The sequence below is a fragment of the Penaeus vannamei genome, chromosome 10 (assembly GCF_042767895.1).
Source record: "Penaeus vannamei isolate JL-2024 chromosome 10, ASM4276789v1, whole genome shotgun sequence".
NCBI lineage: Eukaryota > Metazoa > Arthropoda > Malacostraca > Decapoda > Penaeidae > Penaeus > Penaeus vannamei.
The window spans coordinates 1,094,769-1,107,268 of NC_091558.1; the positions used below are offsets into that span (position 1 = coordinate 1,094,769).

General features: G+C 46.8%; 1 protein-coding gene across 1 annotated transcript in view; it reads right to left on the reverse strand.

The window, feature by feature from the left end:
• The window catches only part of LOC113826706 (protein bowel), an 89,396-nt gene that overhangs the window by 12,939 nt on the left and 63,957 nt on the right, over positions 1–12,500 (reverse strand). The window lies entirely within an intron of this gene.

The following is a 12,500-nucleotide window of genomic DNA, read 5'->3' on the forward strand; positions in this document are numbered from 1 at the left end:
TGGGTGGGGGGTAGGGGTGGGGGGGCTGGGGTGAGGAGGGGTGTGAGGGAGGCAAGGGGGGGTGAGGGAGGGAGAGGTGGGGGATGGGGAGGTGGGTGGGGTAGGGGGTGAGGGAGGGAAGGAGGGGGGAAAGGGGAGGGGGAGGTGGGTGGGGGGTAGGGGGTGAGGGAGGCAAGGAGGGGAGGGGGGGAAGGGGATGGGGAGGGAATCGTATGTTATTGTTCTCTGTTACATTCTCTTACCCTTTCTCTTATTCTTTCTTTTGCTCTTTCTTTCTTACTCTTTCTCTTTGTCTTTGTCTTTCTCTTTCTCTTTCTTTTTTTCTCTCTCTCAGACAGAGAAACAGACAAACATACAAATACAGACACACAAAAAGCGACATGGAGAAATATCAGCTCATGAAATTTTAATAATCATAACAAAAATACACCATTAAGAGACAAGAAATATCCATAAACAAACATCATTTTTTAATAACTCATATCTCTCCTGCTGCCGCTAACGATATGCCGTTATCATATATTCATAAAATTACCATAAAGCCAAATCATTCGGCAGTTTTTAATCCGAAGACTTACACCGTTTTTAGCCTTCAGGACAGGAATTAAAATGAAAAAAATATATCCCCCAAAAGAATTCTGAAATTAGCAATCCCTGAGTTAGGATAAGGTAACTTGGTTTATAAAATTTAGTAAAATAATTTAATATTTAGTACAGAAGTAAAGTTTACGGTAAAGTGACCTGGACTTTGGAACAAAAATTACGGTATCAGTGCACTCACTGTCTACGACCTCAGTATAGTCTAGCGTTTTGATACTAATAAGCGTAATTATGATAATAACATATATAATAATTATGATAATGCAACAATTGTGATTGCAACAATAATGATTGTGATTGATAACAATAATAATAACAACAACAATAAAAATAATATTACTGCTTATAATGATAATAATGGTAATATGATAATGATAATAATAATAATAATAATAATAATAATAATAATAATAATAATAATAATAATAATAAAATAAGTAATATCAATACTGATAATCAAAATAATATCAATAATAACAATAACGATATTGATGATGATCATAATAACAATAATAATATCAATAATAATGATAATATTAATAATAACAATAATAACAATAACAATAATAACAATAACAGTAACAATAATAACAATAATGATAATTATAATAATAACAATAATAACAATGATAATAACAATAACGAAAATGCAAAAAATACTACAGAAATAGGAACATCCTCCACAGCCTCCCAACAACCCCACAACACTCCACCAACCAACCCCAAACCGTAACATTAACCAACAACAAACCTCTCGCCACAACCTCCTCTCGCCACAACCTCCTCTCGCCACAACCTCCTCTCGCCACACCCTCCTCTCGCCACAACCTAACCTCCCCTCGCCACGACCTCCTCTCGCCACGACCTCCTCTCGCCACAACCTCCTCTCGCCACAACCTCCTCTCGCCACAACCTAACCTCCCTCGCCACGACCTCCTCTCGCCACAACCTCCTCTCGCCACAACCTCCTCTCGCCACACCCTCCTCTCGCCACAACCTAACCTCCCTCGCCACGACCTCCTCTCGCCACCACCTCCTCTCGTCACAACCTCCTCTCGCCACAACCTCCTCTCGCCACAACCTAACCTCCCCTCGCCACGACCTCCTCTCGCCACAACCTCCTCTCGCCACAACCTCCTCTCGCCACAACCTCCTCTCGCCACAACCTCCTCTCGCCACGACCTCCTCTCGCCACAACCTCCTCTCGCCACAACCTCCTCTCGCCACGACCTCCTCTCGCCACAACCTCCCCTCGCCACGACCTCCTCTCGCCACACCCTCCTCTCGCCACGACCTCCTCTCGCCACAACCTCCTCTCGCCACGACCTCCTCTCGCCACAACCTCCTCTCGCCACGACCTCCTCTCGCCACAACCTCCTCTCGCCACGACCTCCTCTCGCCACGACCTCCTCTCGCCACGACCTCCTCTCGCCACAACCTCCTCTCGCCACGACCTCCCCTCGCCACAACCTCCTCTCGCCACAACCTCCACTCGCCACAACCTCCTCTCGCCACGACCTCCTCTCGCCACAACCTCCTCTCGCCACGACCTCCCCTCGCCACAACCTCCTCTCGCCACAACCTCCACTCGCCACAACCTCCTCTCGCCACTCGTCACAACCTCCTCTCGCCACAACCTCCTCTTGCCACAACCTCCCCTCGCCACAACCTCCTCTCGCCACTCGTCACAACCTCCTCTCGCCACAACCTCCTCTCGCCACTCGTCACAACCTCCTCTCGCCACAACCTCCCCTCGCCACAACCTCCCCTCGCCACTCGTCACAACCTCCCCTCGCCACAACCTCCTCTCGCCACTCGTCACAACCTCCTCTCGCCACAACCTCCTCTTGCCACAACCTCCCCTCGCCACAACCTCCTCTCGCCACTCGTCACAACCTCCTCTCGCCACAACCTCCTCTTGCCACAACCTCCTCTCGCCACTCGTCACAACCTCCTCTCGCCACAACCTCCACTCGCCACAACCTCCTCTCGCCACTCGTCACAACCTCCTCTCGCCACAACCTCCTCTTGCCACAACCTCCCCTCGCCACAACCTCCTCTCGCCACTCGTCACAACCTCCTCTCGCCACAAGCTGCTCTCGCCACTCGTCACAACCTCCTCTCGCCACAACCTCCCCTCGCCACAACCTCCCCTCGCCACTCGTCACAACCTCCCCTCGCCACAACCTCCTCTCGCCACTCGTCACAACCTCCTCTCGCCACAACCTCCTCTTGCCACAACCTCCCCTCGCCACAACCTCCTCTCGCCACTCGTCACAACCTCCTCTCGCCACAACCTCCTCTTGCCACAACCTCCTCTCGCCACTCGTCACAACCTCCTCTCGCCACAACCTCCTCTCGCCACAACCTCCTCTCGCCACAACCTCCTCTCGCCACAACCTCCCCTCGCCACAACCTCCCTTCTATACAGTGCTCCAAATTCCCCCCTTTAAATAGCAGCACTAGCGCCCATTTGCATGTAATCTGGGCGTGGGGTGGGGAGAGGGGGGGGTGGGGGGGAGGGGGCAGCGTGACCGCCCACATCACCCACGTCGGTAGCACAGGAGAGGGAGCTGCCTCTCGTCTCTCCGCTGTCTCCTTCATCTACTCCGTTTCGTGCCCCACTCGCTCCTCGTCAGCTCCTTGGCTCTCTATTTGTGTCTCTGGGTTTTTGGCTTTTTTTGTTTGTTTGTTTCTATTTGTTTGTCTCTTGTTTGTCTTTAGGCTTTTATCGGTCTGTCTGTTTTTTGTTTTTTTCTCTGTCTCTCTTTCTTTCTCTTTTTCTTTGGATTTCTCTATCTCTTTCTCTCTCTCTCTCTCTCTCTCTCTCTCTCTCTCTCTCTCTCTCTCTCTCTCTCTCTCTCTCTCTCTCTCTCTCTCTCTCTCTCTCTCTCTCTCTCTGGATCTCTCTCTCTCTCTCTCTCTCTCTCTCTCTCTCTCTCTCTCTCTCTCTCTCTCTCTCTCTCTCTCTCTCTCTCTCTCTCTCTCTCTCTCCTCCCTCTCCCTCCCTTACCCATGCTCTCCCTCCTTCCCCCCTCTCATCCTTTCTTTCTCTCTCTCTCTTCCCCTCCCTCTCCTTCTCCCTCTCCCTTCCACTCTCTCTCCCTGCCCCATCCCCACCCCCTCCCCATATCATCACACATACCTTCATTCTTGCAAGACAGAGAAGAAGCACAGGCATCTTACTCTGACCTCGGAAAAAGACAAATCGCGATGACGTGTGTGCGTGCGTGCGCGCGTGTGTGTGTGTGTGTGTGTGTGTGTGTGTGTGTGTGTGTGTGTGTGTGTTTGTGTTTGTGTGTGTGCGTACGTGCGTGCGTGTATGTCTGTCTATTTGTGTGTGTGTGTGTGTGTGTGTGTGTGTGTGTGTGTGTGTGTGTGTGCGAACGTGCGTGCGTGTATGTCTGTGTGTATGTCTGTCTATTTGTGTGTATGTGTGCGAACGTGCGTGCGTGTATGCCTGTGTGTATGTCTGTGTATATGTCTGTCTATTTGTGTGTATGCGTGTGTGTGTGTGTGCGAACGTGCGTGCGTGTATGTCTGTATGTGTGTCTGTCTATCTGTGTGTATGTGCGTGTATGTGCGTGCATTCGTGTACGTGCCCGTCCGCGTGTCTCCGTGTGCGCAGAGTCCCCAGCCGTCGGCCAGAAGTGACCCAAACTCTCCTCTTTCTCATCTGGTTCTCGCCTCAGACATTATAACACTCTCCTCCTCCTGCCCCGAACCCTTCCTGCCCTTAAAAGCACTTCCAGTCCCACATAATTGACGGCTTTTAAATCCCAAATCCCCCTCCCCCCACCCACCCTTCGGAGACACCCTAAAAGAGATCCAATACCCTAAAAAAAGGAGGATTTCAATAAACGACAGAGGATCGGATCCCATGCTCTGTCCAATGACACCAGAGAGCGCGGGTCTGGGGGCTGAAGTAATAAAGTTTATAGCCAAGAAATCTGGAGATGATATCAACGCGAGGTTCTTACTTGCAAGTTGGGGGAGGGGGAGGGGGGGAGGAGAGGGAGTAGGGGAGGGAGGAAAGGGGGAGGGGAAGGGAGGGAGAGGGATGAAGGAGGGGGAGGGAGAAGAGGGAGGAAGGAGGGGGAGGGAGAAGAGGGAGGAAGGAGGGGGAGGGAGGAGGGGGAGGAAGGAGGGAGAGGGAGGAAGGAGGGGGTGGGAGAAGAAGGAGGGAGGGAGAAGAGGGAGGAAGGAGGGGGAGGGAGAATAGGGAGGAAGGAGGGAGGGAGGCAGGAGGGAGAGGAGCAAGGAGGGGTGGGAGGAAGAGGGAGGAAGGAGGGGGTGGGAGAAGAGGGATGAGGGAGGGAGAAGAGGAAGGAAGGAGGGGGAGGGAGAAGAGGGAGGGAGGGAGGGGTGGGAGAAGAGGGAGGAAGGAGGGGGAGGGAGGAAGGAGGGGTGGGAGAGGGAGGAAGGAGGGAGAGGGAGAAGAGGAAGGAAGGAGGGAGAAGAGGGAGGAAGGTGGGGGGAGGGAGAAGAGGAAGGAGGGAGGGAGAAGAGGGAGGATGGAGGGACGGAGGGGGAGGTGCGTGGGTGGGTAGGAGTTTGGGGAGGGGAGGATGGAGGGGGTAAAGGGTGAGTTGGGGAGGTACTGGGTATGTGTGTGGGGAGGAGGGGGAGCAAAAGGGTAGTGGGGAGGATAGGACAAGACCTAGGGGGGTGGAGGGTACTGGGTATGTGGGGGAGGTACCGGTGGGTATGTGAGGGGGGGTGGGGGTAAAGGGGTGGCGCAGAGGAGGGTAGAAGGGAGGGGGGGTTAGGGGAGTGGGGTGGGGAGGGGGGAGCAGACGACGGTCTAGATACCAGATTAACTAGAATGTTATTTCTGTTTTGTTACGTCAAGTTTCTTTTCACTTCTCGCTCACGCTTTCAAACAACTTCAAATCGTAGTGAAAAAAGTAGATGCAAAACATTTATACACAGACAAAAAAAAAATAGAAATAAAAACAAATATTCTCCCATTAATAAAAAAAAAGAAAAAAAACTTCTTCTCTATTTAAAAAAGCGAAAAAGAAAAATATTGCAAGAGTAAAAAGGTTGCATGGTACGGCACGAATCATTATATTCTCCGACCGGGGTAGCAATGTCAGTCATGTCCGATTTCGTGCACTTGGCTCGGGCGTCGGCTCCGTGTCACTGCCTCGCATCCATTACCCTCTTAATTCCTCCCTCGAGTTACATGTTTATAATCACTTTTCGACGATTGAGATATCCTTGAGCGGGGAAGATAGATAGGATCATCTGTCAGCAATAAAAGCCAAGTATCCCGCGCATCGCAAGGGGAAAAGAAGAGAGAAGAAAGAAGGAGGAGGAGAAAGAGAAAAAAAAATTGAACAGAAATTTATATCGAATCCCTAAAGAATCCGACACAAGTTGACGGCTTCGAGTCCAGCCTCTCGTCGTCTCTCTTTAACCCTTCTTTCTGGCCGAATTCCCGCCTCTCGATCCACCTCAACCCCAGAAATACCCGCAGCCGTGTGTGTCACCCGCCATCCGCACGAGAGAAAAGAGAAATGAAGCGCGGGGATTAAAATAATTGAGGGGGAAAGAGCGAACGTAAGAGGCCGACCGCGCTCTGACAAGGAACTGACCGCCCCCGGCACCCAGGCCACCACCGCCGCCTCCTCCCCGGCTTCGTGGGTCGCGGCCGGAGCTCAAAAAACGTTCCCAACTCCTATCGAGATCTCCCTCTCTCTCCTTCTCTTTCCTTTCTCGTTCCTTTTCCTATCTTCCCTCCCTCTTTCCCCCCCTTCTCCGATCTCTATACATACGAGGGAGAGGGAGGAGGAAGCGGAAGAGGTGTAATTAAGAAGGAGAGAGAGAAAATGACGGATTTTTTTGAGGTCTCGCCGGAGCCTCAAAGACACGGAGGACAAGTCGGGCGCAGCGAGACGAACAAAATACGTCCGAATTTCTTACGAGAAGCAAAGCAGGGAAGGAGGCCAGGCTGCGTGTGCGTGTGTGTGTGTGTGTGCGTGTGTGTGTGTGTGTGTTTGTGTGTGTGTGTGTCTGTGTCTGTGTGTGTGCGTGTGTGTGTGTGCGTGTGTGTGTGTGTGTGCGTGTGTGTGCGTGTGTGTGTGTGTGTGTGTGTGCGTGTGCGTGTGTGTCTGTGTCTGTGTGTCTCCGCATATACATTCGCGAATATACATATGTGCACATGACCATACGTGTCCGCCTGCGCGTGCATATACATAAACGCACACCCATGTCCCTCTCCGTGTGTACATGTGCGTATACCACGAGCATGTGCATGTGAGATACGAATCGCCAGGAATCGGCCGGAGAATCCTGCCTAGCCGACGAATCCGCGAAATTAGCGATTTGGTCTCTAATCCGCGGATCGCATGTGAGCTCTGGCCGCCGCCGCCGCAGAAGAGGACGCCTTTTCCACGCTTTTCTCTTTCTTTCTTTTCTTTCTTTTATTTTATTTTATTTTTTTTCTTTCTTTTCTTTCTTTTTTTTCCCCGTTTTTTTTTCTTTCTTTTCTTTTCTTTCTTTTCTTTACTTTCTTTTCTTTTCTTTCTTTTCTTTCTTTTCTTTTCCCTGCTCTTTTTTATCTTTTATTTTTTATTTCTTTTCTTATCTGTCTTTCTTTCTTTCTTTTCTTTTTCTTTTTTCTTTCTTTCCTTTCTTTTCTTTTCTTTCTTGCTTTCTTCTTACCTTCTTTCTTTTCTTTCTTTCTTTCTTTTCTTGCTTTTCTTTCTTTTCTTTTCTTTTTTCTTTCTTTCTTTTCTTTCTTTTCTTTTTTCTTTTCTTTTCTTTCTTTTCCCCGTTTTTTCTTTCTTTTCTTTTCTTTTCTTTCTTTTCTTTTCTTTCTTTTCTTTCTTTTCCCCGTTTTTTCTTTTCTTTCTTTTCCCCGTTTTTTTTTCTTTTTCTTTTCTTTTTCTTTTTTTCTTTCTTTTCTTTTCTTTCTTTCTTTTCTTTTCTTTTCTTTTTTTCTTTTCTTTCTTTCTTTTTCTTTTCCCCGTTTTTTCTTTTTCTTTTTTTCTTTCTTTCTTTCTTTTCTTTCTTTCTTTTCTTTCTTTTCGCGTTTTTTTTCTTTCTTTTCGTTCTTTTTCTTTCTTTCTTTCTTTTCTTTCTTTTCTTTTTCTTTTCTTTCTTTCTTTCTTTTCTTTCTTTTCTTATCGTTTCTTTTCTTTCTTTCTTTTCCTTTCTTTCTTTTCTTTCTTTTCTTTTTTTCTTTCTTTTCTTTTCTTTCTTTTCTTTCTTTTCTTTCTTTCTTTCTTTTCTTTTCTTTTCTTGTCTTTTCTTTTCTTTCTTTCTTTTCTTTCTTTTCTTTTCTATTTTTTCTTTCTTTTCCCGTTTTTTTTCTTTCTTCTTCTTTTTCTTTCTTTCTTTCTTTTTTCTTTTCTTTCTTTTCCCCGTTTTTTTTCATTCTTTTCTTTTCTTTCTTTTCTTTACTTTTCTTTCTTTTCTTTCTTTTATTTCTTTTCTATTTTTTCTTTCTTTTTTCTTTCTTTTTCTTCTTTCTTTTCTTTTTTTTCTTTATTTCTTTCTTTTCTTTCTTTTCTTTCTTTTCTTTCTTTTCTTTCTTTTCTTTCTTTTCTTTCTTTTCTTTCTTTTCTTTCTTTTCTTTCTTTTCTTTCTTTTCTTTCTTTTCTTTCTTTTCTTGGCTAGATTTATCTGTGATTAGATTTATTTTGCCTCATCGTGATTATTGTTGTTGTTGTTGTCACTATTTTTGTTGATGTTTTGTTCTTGTTTATGTTATATTTCATTATTTTTATGATCATTATTATTATCATTGTTATTATTATTACTATTATTATTATTAGATTATTATTATTATCATTACCATCCTCATCATTACACCATTGTCTACATCATTATCATTATTACCATCACTACCATTATTATTAGTGTCATTGTTGTCTTTTTTTTCTTTTTTTTTTGGGGGGGGGGGTTGTTTCTTAATCTTTTGTCATATATACACACTTATTTTTAATTCTCCATTTCTTTTCCTCATCCCCTTCGCTTTTCTTTGTCTCCGCAAAGTTAACATTCACCGGTCGGAATGCAAATCCGTGCAACACACGCATTGCAAAAATCCCTAAATATCTCCCTCGTTTTAATCCCTCGCTAAAAATAATAATAATAATAATAATAATAATAATAATAATAATAAAAATAAAAAAAACAGTTTCCCTGATCAAAAATGCAGGACGCGGCGGCTTCCATTCATTAATTAGAACCAAGTTTTATTGCACGCGTAGAGTCGTTGCAATACAACCTTGCAATAACAAAACCCGCCGCCCCTTTCACCGCCCGCGAGAGGCCGGTCCCGCGGGCGAGAAACTGCCTTGGGGTCCTATAAACCTCGTCGGTCTGTTGACATCAGAGGACACGGGGCTGCGGCGACAGACACGAGGCATGCGGCGTCGAGACATGTGAGGGACGCTTCAGACATGAATCAGACGTGACTTAAGACAAGACAGACGCTTCAGACATGAATCAGACGTGATTTTAGGACAAGACACGACTTCATACATGAATCAGACATAGGACAAGTGAGAGATGCTTCAGACATGAATCAGACGTGATTTTAAGACAAGGCAGACGCTTCAGACATGAATCAGACGTGATTTTAGGACAAGACACGACTTCATACAGGAATCAGACATAGGACAAGTGAGAGATGCTTCAGACATGAATCAGACGTGATTTTAAGACAAGGCAGACGCTTCAGACACGAATTAGACGTGATTTTAGGACAAGACACGACTTCATACATGAATCAGACATAGGACAAGTGAGGGACGCTTCAGACATGAATCAGACATGAGTTTAAGACAAGACAGACGACCAGACATGAATCAGACATAGGACTTCGAGACATGTGAGGGACGCTTCAGACATGAATCAGACATGATTTTAAAACAATACAGACGACTTCAGACATGAATCAGACATGATCTTAAGACAAGACAGACGACTTCAGACATGACTTTAAGACAAAAGAAAGACGGCTTCAGACATGAATCAGACATGATTTTAGGACAAGACAGACGACCAGACATGAATCAGACATAGGACTTCTAGACATGTGAGAGACGCTTCAGACATGAATCAGACATGACTTTACGACATAAGAAAGACGACTTTATACATGAATCAGACATATGACCTTAAGACATAAAATAGACGACTCCAGACATAAGACATATGACTTTAAGACATAGGACTTCATATATAAATAAGACATGGGATAGACGACTCCAGACATAAATAAGACATAGGACTTTAAGACAGAAGCTAGACGACTTAATAATTCATACATAAGACACACGACCTTGCACATAAATAAGACACAAGAGTACATAATAAGACATATGACTTTAAGACAAAAGGTAGACGACTTCCTACATACATAAGACACACGACCTCAGCCATAAGACAAAACGCCAGACATATAAGACACACGACCTCAAACCTAAACAAGACACACGACCTTCGACCCAAGACACACGACCTCAGCCATAAGACAAAAAACGCCAGACATATAAGACACACGCCCGCAAACCCGAATAAGACAGACGACCTTCCACCCAAGACACACGACCTCAGCCATAAGACAAAAAACACCAGACATATAAGACACACGACCTCAAACCTAAACAAGACACACGACCTTCGACCCAAGACACACGACCTCAGCCATAAGACAAAAAACGCCAGACATATAAGACACACGACCTCAAACCCGAATAAGACAGACGACCTTCGACCCAAGACACACGACATCTCAGCTCCCTGGCGCATGACACGGACGCCAGAAAGACGACCCAGAGCCTGCCACGCACTGTCGAACTCTCTCAGTTACTTCATGACGTCATGCGGTCTCTCGTCCTCATTATTTGCTTGTCTTCCCGTCATGAGGTCGCCGCCGCCATCTTACGCTGCTTGTCACGTCACGCCTCTTCAAGGTGCTGGGCGGGGTGGGGTGGGGGTGGGGGGGTTGCTGTCCTATATCAGGGTCGCGTAGAAGCGTTTTGGTATTTAGGGTACTTGCTTGTGTTAAGAGTACTTTTTTCTAGATCGGTGTTGTGTTAAAGTAAATTTGATTCTTTTCTCTCTCTTTCTCTCTCTTTTTGGTACTGTTGTATGATTTTTATAGAGTATTTCGAGCATTTTTCTTATAACAGTGTTGTGTTAAATTGCTTTTTATCTTGAGTATTTCTTTAAGTGTTCGGTAGTGGTATTTCTGTGTTTCGTGCACTTTTCCTATATCAGTGTTGTGTAGTAGTGTTATTTGCATTTTTAAAGGTTTTTAAAGCTTTGATAATGACAAATTCACTCTTAGGATTGCGTGTAGTTGTATCTCAGACCAATACCAGTGAGGGCGTAGAAAAGGCACCCAGATAATAATTATAAAATACAAATAAAAATATCATTTCACCACAGAATAACCCCAACAACAAGAAAAAAAGACACACATACAACACTCAACTTTTCTTTCCCAAATACGAAACCTCCACACTTAGCTTCCAGACGCAAGACCCAGCGCCCACCACCCCTGCCAAGCGTGTCCTCTCGAGCGCGGGCGTGGGCGTGGGCGTGTACACGTGCTGGAGTACAAGTTTGGTGGACATGTGTATCTGTGAGGCTATCATTATGGTGGATATACATGGGCGCTTTTAACCAGCTGGGAGATTAGCATGGTGGGGCTACTGAGGTGGAAGGGAGTGGGGGATGAGGCGTGAGAGGGAGGGAGGGAGGGAGGGGGCTTCGCTGGGGGTGGTGGAATGTAGGAGGGTGAATGGGGAGGGGGAGGGGGTTGTGTGTGTGAGAGAGAGAGACAGAGGCAGGAAGACAAGAGAAAGAGAGAGAGAAAGAGAGAGAGAGAGAGAGAGAGAGAGAGAGAGAGAGAGAGAGAGAGAGAGAGAGAGAGAGAGAGAGAGAGAGAGGGAGGGAGTGAGGCAGGAGGAAGAGAGACAAAGAGAGAGAGACAGGCAGACAGACAGACAGAGAGAGAGAGGGAGGGAGGGAAGGAGGCAGGGAGGCAGGGAGGGAGAGAGAGAAAGTCTACACTGCAGCCTGCATTACGCACTATCCTAAAAAAAAAAAACGAGCGATATAAACCCGGGGACATAAACAAACCCGGCGGCCGCGGGTTCGACCACATGTGCGTGCCTGTAAGCAAACACACGGACCCAAGCACGAACAAGCACGCATTTGCTATTACGAGCCCAGGCACACAGCGTCGCCCAGGGAAACGACATGCGCATGCAAGCAATCAAACACAGTCCCGCGGTTGCAATCACACGCATACAAACACAACAAGCAACTCGCACCGCGTCCTTGGGGGCATCTGACCATAAAACAAAATTATCCAAGGGTGACATCAACATATAATCTTGAAAACAGATCGTTTCCACTCCGTGTCATTATCCCATTGGCAGCGAGGTAACCCGTTTTGGCCCCTCCGCCGGCTACCCATAAGGGCCATTCTGAACGCCAAAGGCACGGGGTATTGAACACTTTTGTCATCTTCAACTACAGGCTATTACTCGAAGATGCGAAAGTTGAATTCGTTCCGCGAAGTGCAATCTTCGGGGATATTAAAGATTGACGCCTTCGGGATTCGCCAAATGACAGCATGGACGGGGATTGCCTGCTGGGGGGAGGGGGGGGTAAAGGGTGGAGGGGGAGGGGGGGGGTAAAGGGTGGGAGGAGGAGGAGGGGGGTAAAGGGTGGAGGGGGAGGGGAGGAGGGGGTAAAGGGTGGAGGGGGAGGGAGAGGAGGGGGGTAAAGGGTGTAGGAGGAGGGGGGTAAAGGGTGGAGGAGGAGGGGGAGGGGGGGTAAAGGGTGGAGGGGGAGGGGGAGGGAGAGGGGGTGCGTTTACATGCGTCGCCTATGTAATACACGTAAAGACACACCATACATGCGTAATA